Source organism: Lagopus leucura, unplaced genomic scaffold (genome assembly GCF_019238085.1).
Source record: "Lagopus leucura isolate 7727_CA_CO unplaced genomic scaffold, USGS_WTPT01 Super-Scaffold_73, whole genome shotgun sequence".
In the NCBI taxonomy this organism is placed as follows: Eukaryota; Metazoa; Chordata; class Aves; order Galliformes; family Phasianidae; genus Lagopus; species Lagopus leucura.
The window spans coordinates 65,458,168-65,470,436 of NW_024962252.1; the positions used below are offsets into that span (position 1 = coordinate 65,458,168).

General features: G+C 47.1%; 1 long non-coding RNA gene across 1 annotated transcript in view; it reads right to left on the reverse strand.

The window, feature by feature from the left end:
• Nucleotides 1-917: 917 nt before the first annotated feature.
• LOC122174925 overlaps nucleotides 918-12,269 on the reverse strand; it is a 58,430-nt gene continuing 47,078 nt past the window's right edge. Inside the window, exons 5-6 of the long non-coding RNA XR_006177268.1 lie at nucleotides 2,597-2,676; nucleotides 918-1,260 (exon numbers count right to left, since the gene is read on the reverse strand). This is a non-coding gene — a long non-coding RNA (uncharacterized LOC122174925). The remainder of the gene's footprint in view (nucleotides 1,261-2,596; nucleotides 2,677-12,269) is intronic.

The window sequence follows — 12,269 nt, forward strand, 5'->3', positions numbered from 1 at the left end:
CAATCTTGACAAATTGGAGGAATGCTGGGGAAAACAAACGCCATTGAGCAGGGACAAAACACAGCTCTGCAGTTGCGTAGGCGTCATCAAGTACTAAAAGACGGCTGGGAAACAACCGGCACAGCGGCAGTTCTGCAGAAGATCTAGGGATGACAGCTCAACATGAATGAGCACGGTCACGCTGCAGTAAAAAATGAAAGTGTTGTAATGAGGTGTACAAACAGAAGTTCAATCTGCAAGAAACAGGAAATAATTCTTTCACAGTTGTCTATGCTGTGAAGACTTCATTTGAACTGTGCAGTTTTGGCCACTGCAGTTCAGGGAGATGGTGAGCTTATAGCAGAAAGATGAAAGGAGAGCAATAGTAGTAGTGGTCCAGAAAAGGTGCCAAGGGAAAGGCTGAACAGTCAAAACCCAGAAGAACGTCGATAAGACTTTACCTAAGTGTAGAGGGGAGAAAGACATAGCAGTGGTCATCTTATAAATCAGGGAGTAACTTCAGTCCCAACTCCATTTGGGGTACTAGAGTAACTGCCTTAATTTAGAGGAGAGGAGCTACACTAAAAATACCTTCCAAAAGCAAGGATAAGTAAGCACTGCAGTATGTTGCCTGGAGAGCTGTAGAGTTCCCAGTGTTCTGAGAGTGCAAAAAACATCTGTCAGTTGGTCCTGCCTGGGGTTTGGGGAGGAGCAGATGGGCAGCCATCCCACCAGCCCCACCTCTTAAAATTTTCAAGACTGGATAAGCTTGAGGATTCAACTCAGCCTTCAGTTGAACACCTCAAACATAGGAGACCATTCCACACCGAGGACAACTGAATCATGCAGAGTAATTGTATCTTCAGTTAATGAAGTAGCTTTGGTTAGAAAAAGAGGACAATGGGAAGACATAAAACCAGCATGGATTGATTCAGCTTAATAAAATGAGGTAGTTTTATTATTTGCTTGCAGCAGCCTACTTGGTGTTATTCCCCTGACAGAAGTGACATCGTATAGCAAGCTTTTGGGAATCTGTTGTTAAGGGTTTCCTCTTGCAGCTTACATAGCAATACCACAGCTATGCATATATGCACATATATGCACAGCATATCCACAAACTCACGCTTTCTCCTCTCTTACCTTGATGGTAACCTCCTCTCTAATCTCCTGGTCTGTCAAATGTTTCCTGTTGGCTGCTGTAGACATCGTTGCTTATGCCTCAATGCAACTGTTAGCTGTGACAGCCACAACTAACACAACTCTCTGCCTTCCCTCAGGTACCTAGAAATGCAGCTCTGTCATCTTCCTGTTCATGTTTAGCCTGCCCCTTGAAATCCTCCAGGCTTTTATATCATGCAGGTTTGTGTCCCTCTCTACTCATTAACCTCTTCCCCTCTAGCCTCATCCTTTCTCTTTGCTACATTAGACTTCTGCACTTCATCACATCAAGTCTGCAGCTGACATTTCCCTGGCTGCCCACAGACCTAACACTCAGTGCAAGAAAGGGGAACTCCATCTCAGTTGAAGTGAAACGCAAAGAGGGAACTCTGGTAGTCCTCAGCAATCCCATCTGAATCCTATCTTGAGTCTAGAGGTATTTCCTTTCTCTCTTCATGAGATTCATTCACTTCTCCTTTCTCATGACCCAGTCTCCTTACTTGTACAGCAGAATTGATGGCTCAGATGGTGCCTTCTGACCTTAAATGCCTGAAGGTTAACTAAGAGTGGGGGCTCATGGCACAAGTAAGAGCACAGCATGTTTTTAAAGAAACGCCCTGGACATGCTCATGCACTGCCATAAAACATAGCAACTTGGCTATGTTCATTTGTTGTCACTTCTTGCTAACTCTCTGTACTTCTCTGACATGAAGTTCATCAGTGCAATGACACAGCGACATAGTTATGTATGCCACACACATAATACACTGCCTAGCCATATTTTTGTTAGAAGAGGTGTCACACGTGTGCCACATGTTAGTGTGGCTGATGGTGTCTCTCTGGAGCTGGGTTTCCTCACGTCATCAGGGAACTGGACTGGTAGTGGGCCTGGACCAGCAGATATGCAGGGACATGGACAAGGTGCATCTTGTAAGGTTGATCTCACAGGGGGGGGTTAGGATCCAATTAATTATAGAGCAACTGGGAGTCCCCTGTGCAGCTCTATGTCTGTAGAGGTGGATGTAGACGCGAGTTGCAGCTTGGAGCAGAAGCATTTGAAGGTGAGGGTACATCTCATCACTGTGTGGGGATGATACTTGTCTCTAACTGCACACAAAGGACATTTCATCTTTCCTCCCAGCTCATCCACTTCCCCTCCCATAAAGGACATAAAAAGAAACCAAACAAGAAGAGCAGCCAACAGAAACTATCACATGTTTGGGGAAAGCTTGCAGTACAAATATTTCAAACCAGAACTGCCTAAGATGACCTTACAAGCAAAATAGACAACACCTATGTATTGCGATGGAAATGACAAAGCAGGGAAATTGTTGCAGACACAGCACAAAAGGACATTAGCTGCAGATTACACAGATTAGCAGAGCATTACAAATTGTACAAAGGAAACGCACAATTTTTCTTTTCAGTATTAATAAAAGACACCTGAAATCAGCAGTACCAATGATTCCTTTTGTGGATTTCAGGCAATATGTTGGACAGCCACATGTTTCTCGCCGGCATCAAGCAGCCTTGCTTTTACTGCAAGAGAAGAAAGAAATTTCATCAACATCAGGGGCATCATGCAGCCATCTCTCTGTACTCATTCCTGAAATGATCTGAAATCTAACAGAAGGCATTTTATTCACAACTATTGTGCCTACTAGCTTTCACAGGTTTTCAGGACTTCTCAAAAGGAGCTGGTTCAGGACCTCTTCCAGAGGGACCTGTTCATCAGCCCACCCCAAGTGACCATTGGAAGCTCTGCAGTGATGCCCACTTCCGGGGCTGCAGTCCCCTAGGCATGAGGCCACTTATGGCCAAGAGCTCAGGCAGGAAAGCCAGGGCAGGCAATCAGGAGGCAGCTCAGAGGCTGGCAGCCCCCACAGCTGCTTGTGCTGCTTGGGGCCTTATGACTGTCTGTGTGCCATCCTCAAATGAGAGTCTGGAGAGTGGGGCGATGCGCCCTGCGGTAATTTCTGCAGTGTCGCATGCCAGGAAGCACCAGCAGAAGAGATGTTATGACAGTGCAAACAGTTACCTCCGCTGCAAGCATGATAGGAAGTGACACTGCAAACAGAAATGTAACCTGTCAAGGGCACAGCTACATGCTTGGGTAGACGAGCTTGTCCTTTAACCAAGAGCAGTGCCACAGCTCCCTGCTTCCCAGTGTTTGAAGGCATCTGCACAACAAGAAAGCCACCCCAAATCTCCGACTTTTCCATATGAGTAAAGCTGAAGGACAGTGTTTCTGCTTCCTGGCAGCAGTCTGTGTGTGTGCATGTCAGCACTAATTACAGCCAGCAGGATGGTGTGTTTCAGATGTAAAAGCCTTCAGTGCCAGCACGGACCTTGCAGTGCTGCATTGGAAAATATTAAGAGAGGATTACCAGAAGGCCCAGAAGAAATAAAATCACAGCAAACGGAAATTATACTGAGGAGCACAACGTTTGACTTACAACTGTTGTGGTCTGAAACATAAATCTACACAGTACCAAGTGTCTGGAAAACTGAACACCAGCTGTAGTGAAAATAATCATTTTGCTAAAGTATTCTTCACCAAGGGTAACACTTAAAGATGTGTTAAGACATTAAGGTAAGATCTATGGATGCTGGCCCAGCACTGGAAGGGCTTCTAAGATGAGTGCTAGCTCTGTGCACATGAATGTGGTGTTTGAGATGGCAAGCCCCACCAGGGTGAGATCCCACATACCTCTGCTGCTGGGGAGAAAAAGCAAGTGCCTTGCTTCTGCCATGAGACTGATGGAGAAGGAAGTGCTAAGCTACATCCTCCCTTCTGCCACTAGGGCATCCAGATGACAGCAGAGCCAACCAGAAGGTGCAAATATCTGAAGCAGAAGGCAGTGGATTAGAGGTGGGTTTGGAGGCCACTGGGGAGACAAGAAATGGAAAATGAAGAAAACAGAAGCCATGTCTGAGAGCATACATAAAAGGGTTGTAGAAGAATAAGACAATGGGCTAAACATGTACAAGCCAGAGGAAGGGAAAACTCAGATCCCAAACGGAAGGGAAAAGAAAGCATGGGAGGGTCATGTTAAAACTGGCTGTTAAAATTATCTTTTAATGTTTGGTAAAGCTACACTCTACAGATGCTAGAAATTTAAGATGCACAAAAACTTGGATTAGTATAAAATCCTATGGACATGAAGAGCATTTTGAAGGCAGGAGATACGGCTTGTGAGACAGGTACCCCATGTTCCAGGAGGTGATTATAACCACCTCTTCTGGAGCCAGGTCTCCTCAAGTATGGCAGGAAGAGCACGCATGAGGAGCATGCATCTGGCAGAAGGCCCTAAAAAACAGAGGACATCCCACCACGGCTGACCCATACTCATACAGAACCAAAGCTGGGATAGAGGCCCTGCCAATGCCAAGCCTGAACAGGTGAGCTGTGGCCTGGCAACATCATGGCGGTCTGCGAACAGGAGTCTGCTACAGACATGAGAATCAAGAACCTTGGCTCATCATTACAAGGGCAGCATCCCCAGCTGGCCAGGGGTGGTGGAGGAGGACCTTGAGCTGAAAAGGGTAACACTGAGCTCTTTTGTACTGCATTCACCTCATCAGCACTGTGAGAGCAGCTGGTGTGGTGGACTCCACTTGCAGGCAACCTCCAAATCAAATGGAGGCATAATGACAACACTGATGACCATGAAGTCAAAGATCATATGAAACTACTCAAGTGGTTCAAATGCACTGAAACCATATAATGGCTGAGCAATTGAAATAGAAAAGGAGTACGTATGAATGTGACCAAAGAAGGTAAAAAAATATGCTGTTTCTTGCAGATGGAGGAAACTCTCTGTTAGGCAACCGAGCTAGTTAACAACACATACAACATTACATGTACACTAGGAAGGAGTGTGGTCTGGGCATTGCCACAGTTCAAGAAAGAGCCCTCTCATGTATTTCCCAGGAGCCTGGACTGTTACTTCATGTGTGGGAATGTCAGGCTGTGACCTACAGGAAAAGAGAGGGCATGAGGGAACCAGATGGCTGAGTGACCCCAGTGCTGTTCCCAGAAGAAGCAGGAGCAGGCAAGGATGGATCTGGTCATTGGAAGGAAAAGTGAGCCCTAGGCAGGTCCCTCTGTGCTCTGGGTCCCTACTGTTCCCTGTCCCACCAGCCCCCTTCTCTCCTCCGAGCCAGCTTCCCACCACACCAGACTGCCCAACTCCCACTCCCCCACCATCTCATCCACCACAGCTATAATTTTCCAACTCTGGCAAGAAACAGAAGTATCAGCATAAGCATACGCCTGTGCTTGCTGAGGGACAGAAGCAGAAACCTTACCACCTCTCAGTAGTGCCTCCAGCTGCTGCCTTCCCAGTCTGCCACATTCTTTATGTACCACATGGCTGCTTTGGCACAGCTCAAGTGAGTGTGGGGAGCAGCAGTAGCCTGTGGTGGCCATGGTGGCTCATACTGGCTTTCCAGCCAAGACAGACAGGGGATGCCCCATAAGCAAATGCTGGTGACCCCAACACGAGTGCTACTTTGGCCACCACCACTGCCATGAAGCCTCTATGTCTGTCTTACACACAGGCACTGTGCATGACTGATGTAACACACAGGGTCTCATGCAGTGACGAGTTTTCCCACACAAGCACTCCCCTCCATCTCTCTACAGAGCAGGAGGCCAGCTTCTAATGTCTGCCCTTCACTTCAAATCCTTGGTTTATGAAACTGTAGGAAAACCCTGGGACAGCGGATTGAGACTGACACCAGGGAGAGAGTTACTCATTTCCATGGCTGGTACTTTCCACGGCTGGTACCCCACCAGCCCACGCAGCATCAAAGCATCTCTGTAAGCCTCAGCAAAGACTCCTGGCCTGTCCTATAGGTGGTGGAAACTTGTAGTATATGGTGTAAAATGCCTCCAGGAAGGTGTTTGTGACAGGTAATGGCTAGTGCATATACCTGTCCCAAGGCAGGTTCTGTTGTTGTTCCATCGCCACAGAAATGATGTAACACTGGTTTTATTACAGTGTTGGAATCCAGCAGTGTTTTGCAGCTGGAAGGCTGCATCTGACAGCCACCTGTGAGGCATCAGTCCCTGAGGACTGGGGCTCTACTTTGGTTTTGTGGTCACTGCTGCTAGCAGAAGAAAATGGACAGGGCAAAAAAAAAAAAAAAACCAAAACAAACAGGATATAAAAAGCAGTCACAGCACTGCTGAAAAAATACCAGACAGTTGTAACTCTTAGGACTAACCTTTGGTGTCAGAGGAGTCAATGCCTCCGTTTCGAAAGAATGAGCCATTTTGCGGGTATAACAGCAATGCACTTCATAATCCCTCCCATACTCGGCTTTACTGGCTTATTGTGCAGAGCTATTAGAATCAGGATCATCTCTTATGAAGCTGTTAATGGGATGCAAATTGCATGAAAGATTTCTCCGCATCAGTAGAAAACAACCTAGTAATAAGTTATTGCATAAAAATCTGCATAAAAATCTGCTACAAAAGAAATACTTTGAAAGAAGCAAAAATCCTGCGTGACTAAGGAGGAAATGTGCTTTACAAAGTGCAAATGAGCACTGGTTTTAGAGGTAAAGGTGACCTACCCCAGAGTTTCTCAGATCACAAAGAACAGATGTGCCCTACGTACTCAGGTATAGTGAAACAGCACTTCACACAACATCGTGGCTACAGCCAGGTAAAAAAAAAAGTGCAATGAATGTTTTATGCACTGAAAGATGCAAGTTCAGGCTGACCAAACCTGCATCTGTGCTGAATTCAGCAAAGAGCTGTGGCCAAAATATGTACATTTGTAAAAAAGGAAAAGTCTAAGCAGCTCACTGCATGTGATACACTCCTACTTTTCATGCTGACATGATGTTTTGAGAGTAGAATTGGACTTTCAGTAAGCTAGAAACACCTAAAACTTGCATGAAGTATGATCAGTAAGTTAAGAGAAATATTGTGCTGAGTCTGTCACATTGCTTTGCTGTTTGTTTTTCCTTTTTGGTGTTGACATCAATGTGACTGTGATTTCAGCTGTGGTTTCCAGAGAGCACTGCAGCATGCCTGCGGCTGGAAGGAGCCTTTTGCTGCTGTTCAGCCCATGCCACCTAGCACAACCACAGGGCACCGCTACTTCTCCCACGTGGCATACACCCCGCTGCCACGAGCAGCAGAGCCTCTAGCACCGTCATATACCATCAGTCTCCTACATTATGCCACAGAAATGCTCTTTGGTCTCCTGTTTTAATGTACAGCACCAGAGAAGTGGGAAATACCAGAGCACGCAGTACCTTGTGACCTGTCCTAGTAGAATTGAGCTGCCTTTGGTACACCTGCTCTGCAAAACCTAGATGAGAAAAGCCGCATGGCTGGGATTCCTTTTTCTGCCCAAATTCCCTACGTGCAACAAGAGCCAGGGGACTGCAGCCTGGGATGCTGCTCTGTCTCAAGCCCAAGGGGCCAGGCTTTTCCTGAAATAACATCCACCTCTTGCTTTGCCGCCTGCTGGGCTCAGCTGATGCACACGGAGGAACCTAAATAAAGAAACACAGAGCTCAGAGCCCAGGCTTTTCCTCTCCGCTATCTGCATTCTTTTGCATTCATTAAAAAACAAACAAACCTGTTTCCTGATAGCAGGGAGGAAAATCACAGGATCATGTTTTCTTTTTTGTTTCACTTGCAATGGCTCAGATATTCTAGGGAGAAGCACTTCTATGGGATCTACACATGGAGATGAGAGTGTCTGGTAACAGACATCAGAACAAGCAACAAATGTCTCCATCCCTCAGGGATGGGAGGAGGGAGAGTGATGGGAAAAGCAAAAAGTGTGGGCATTGCTCTATCAACCAGATGCCAGAGGGGGAACTGGACTATTCCCAGTCTTGCTCAGAGATCTGCCAGGAGTGGCATTGATAGGAAAGGCGGAGGAACACAGCCTCGTATTTTTGCAGCAAGGATTGGCTTTCTGAAGGAGAGCTAAAAGAAACAACAGCTTCCCAATGAGCACAGAAATTGAGAGAAAATAGTAGAAAATGTCTCCAGATTACAGGGGTATAAAGATAGCCCTGGAAGCGGCCGCGCTCCTTGGCGCAGAGTCGCCAGTGCCGGGAAGTGCCTCACATCCTGTTCTTTGTATTGTTCTCCCAACTTGTCTGGTGGCTGGGAAAGTTTCTTCCAGCAATTTACCCGGTCCTCACACTGCAGCTGGCCGGCCTGCCGCTATTGATTCACTTCCCCAGGCATTTCTCTTACTGTCATGCTCTTGTGGCATCAAAGCAGCCTCTGGGCCCGGGGAGGGGGGTGGCCGCAGCCCTCACTGCCAGAGGAAACTTTTCCTGCATACCAACATTTTTTAACCACAGGGAATTGCGGCCACAGGAGTGTGGGTAAAAGAATGCTCAGCTGAGGGACAGGTGGATTTAGGAGGCATTACTGCTGCTGTATGTGAGAAGAGATGCACTGCAGTGCCCAGCACTGCTCCATTATATATAAGGCTGTTTTCTCTGCCTCTGAGAACAAAATCAAACTTGCAGCACAAAGAGCCCTGGGTTTAGATATATAATTGGATCAAATTGTGTGTAATGACCTTGTCTGGTCTATTGTGCCTTTGTTTTCCACTGCAGCTTGCACCAGAGCAGGTACCATGTTTACATTGCAGTCAGGGTGACCTGACTCCCAGCCATCCTGGATTCATTCTTCAGTTAATGGTTGCTCTGGAAAGAGTGGGTTCTTTGGACAAGGCTGCTGTTCAGTCTCAGGTTGGCTGTGCCAGCGCTGAACAACCCTTCTGGCTGCATCCTCTGTGCTCAGCCCGGCAGAACGAGGCTGCAGAGAGCTGTGGATAATTGCTCATATACTGAGATGAATACGGGTGGTGGGTTGGTGGACTGGAGGGTTCACAGAGCGATATGCAAGCACAGAGCTCGAACCCCAAGGTTACAATTAAATCTCACCTGAGGTTGGCTGCATAAGTAAAGCAAGTCGTGTTTAACTGCAGGAAAGAATATCATGTAATGGAAATCTAATTGTGTTGAACACTACCCAACATAAAGGTTATGGCTTATGGATTAACAGCAGGAACTTACACTATGAACTGGGAATTCGTCTGGAACCAGCAGAAGGGAAAAAGGTGATTAATGACTTGGGGTACCCATGGGATGCAGTTATGGCAAGACAAGCATGCTCCCAGGATGCACTGGAAATTAAGTATGTTCAGCAGAAGAAGCAAAATACCAAAGCCATAGCATGGATCACTGGCATATAGTGGAACTGGCCCATATGATGTGACAGCCATCTCCAAAAAGCAGCCTCAAGGATGTTCACATGCACAGGAACATGCTGGGACACTGAGGGCCATGGGTGGCCTTCCAGAGGGCCAGAAACAAACATCACTCTTTTGTCATCATGTAAGGAAGAGAGCTACCTGAGTTGAATAACAGTTTTCTGTATGTCACAAGAGAAGCTGGACTTGCTCACAGTTGTGATGCAAATGGTTTCCTTTGGGCAGAGCAGTTTGATGTAGCCCAACAGTAAGAGCACAGGTACAAAATCCATAGCAAGCTTTGTGACAGTCAGGTCAGACCAGGACAAGAACACTGTGAGGCAGTGTGTGATGGGAGAAGCCATCCTCCTCCTGTGAGTCTGGAGGAAAAAAACAGAATCTTAATGGAAAATGTGCATAGCCATTTGAGCCAGTAAAGAAAATTTCCCTGCTAATGTGCCACAGGAACTCTTCAAGCACAAGAGGTAGCCAGCCTTTGATCTCATGCCTTTAATGCACTCTGTAAAAGATACAATGGCTCCAAATCCTCTCTTGCGTTATTGCTTGCTTGGCTTAAAGGCACACCACACTGCCAAGGGCATCTCCTGATGGCTATGAGAGAAAAGGAAGAGTGAAAGAAAATGAATGATTTCATGGCAAAGTCCATCAAGCTCTGCGGTGAGCAGGCAGGGTGCAGGCAGAGCACAGAGGTGACCTTGTATGGCACATTTAAAAACACCAGATGCCACCACACATCCCACTGCGCTGGCTTCACGCTCCCTTCTTTGTCACAACCCGACACATCCCCTACAGCACGACAGAAACTGTAAGTAATTTAAAAGCACAACTAATTACCTCAGAGAGCTATTTAAGTACCCAAACCTGCAGCAGCCGCAGGACACTTCCCAACGCTACAGGCATCCAGAAGTGTAATTCAGAGCAAACCATCTCACTGGAGTAGGCCCGTGAGCGCACAGTGCCTAGGGAACCCGCACATTTAGGATTTGCTGCTGCAGCCGCTGGGATGCAGAGCAAGGAGCCTGCATCTCCAAAGAGCAGAAAGCCAGTTGCTGCTTCAGCCTCCCGATAACCCAAGGAAGAAGCCGCATCTGCGCAGCTTTTGTTAAATGTCTCGAGTGCTCCATTTTGCAGGAGCTGGGAGGAAGCAGGGAGAGGCGAGAGCTGGGGACCGTGAGTGAGGCATGGCAGCCAGCACAGCCTGCAGTGCCTCCTGCCAGCAGCCCCTGCACGGGGAGGTCAGCGCCAACAGTCACCACAATTGGAGTCTTGTGTCAGACGTGTGAGAAAACTCTCCCTTTCCTGTCGCACGCTGCTGCCACCACAGCTGCGGACCCCCTCAGACCTGAATAAACAGAGCCGCGCTGCTGCCAAGGAGCATCCAGATGTGTGCAGGGTGACTCAGGATTTACTGGCACTTCATATGTGAGATCAGATTCAGGCCAGGACGGTGCTGTTTGGTAAATTAGCTTTTTACAATCTAATTTCCTTACTTTAGCTCTTTTTTTCCCCCAGCATCTTGAAAGGAAAGAAAAAAATGATCCAAGATGCCAGCGTCTCAGACCGCTTTAAAGGGCCTCTGTGAGGTGTCTGCTCTCTGACTCGCCTTACTCACTGCAAAACTTCCCCAGCACTGTGATTTAATACACACACCACAACAAGCTGGCAGTTACAACGGTATTCATGCAAGGTGACTGCAAAGATGCTGCCCTGCAAGCAGAATAAGGTCCTCTTTAGCAAACAGGTCTGTGTGCAAGCTCAGAGATGAGCTGCAATGATGCAGTTTTTCCAGGGGACTGCGAAAATCACAGCACAGCCGAGCTGTGAGCTGTGCTCCTCTGCCAGTGAGAGCGCTCCAGGACCTACAGCAGGACTGGCAGTATTCACATGTACCAAGAGGCCTTGGCTAAGTTGTGGAAGGCAGCTTCAGGAGAGCACCAGAGTGTGGCTTTTTGACCAAAGGCACACTGCATCTGTCTGGTTTACTGGTCTTCTGATGTAGACCTAGCTTGGAGGGTTGTGGGATTCTCCTGTGAAGTGAGATTTTTATAGCACAGCCATATTTTGCAGCAAGCCTCCAGCCTGCCTAGGATGCCCCTGTCAAGTTCCATTTTTCAGGCTCTTTGTGCAAAAATGATACTTAATGGAGGAACCTCACTGGTATGTGCTCAGGCAAGGGGGAAAGAAGACGCAACATGCAATCCATAAATAGAGACACTTTAAAGGCTCTTTAAACATGCACGCTTTTTGCATAATTGATGACTTTCCATAATAGATATGGATGATAAACAGCCTTAAATAAAATGAAAATTTATCAGTGTCATATCATTTATCAGCATTATGTTAAATTGGAAAGTATGGGGAAAATATTACCATGTACTCAAATGAAATCAGTGAAAGGGAGAATAATTTGGGGGCTGCATCATTGCATTCATCAAGGCTTTTAATGAGACAGCCAACAGCTAAGAAGCTGCACTAAGACATGGGAGACAGGCAGAATTTGGAGCATCCAAATACAAACACTTGGGCTCAAAGAGGGCAAGGGAATGGATGAAATGTAAGGTCCAAGTAGCCCCTCAGACCTTAGCATGTGTCAGCATTTTCACCCTGTGGGCTGTACTGTGAAGGGTGAGGGGAAACAGAGGGCAGGCTCATTCCCATCCATGGCATGTCACTACATATCCACAGTGGGCGATGGGGAACAGACTCTATGGCTTTGAAAGGTCAAAAGCAAGTTGGTTCTCCAGACTGGGCCACACCATTCAGTGCACACCTTCCCTATATAGGTACCTGCAGCTAACCAAATCCCACTGTGCTGTGGGGAATATGGGCACTTTCAGCAAGAGTTTGGTCCCATTTGGTATATAAGCA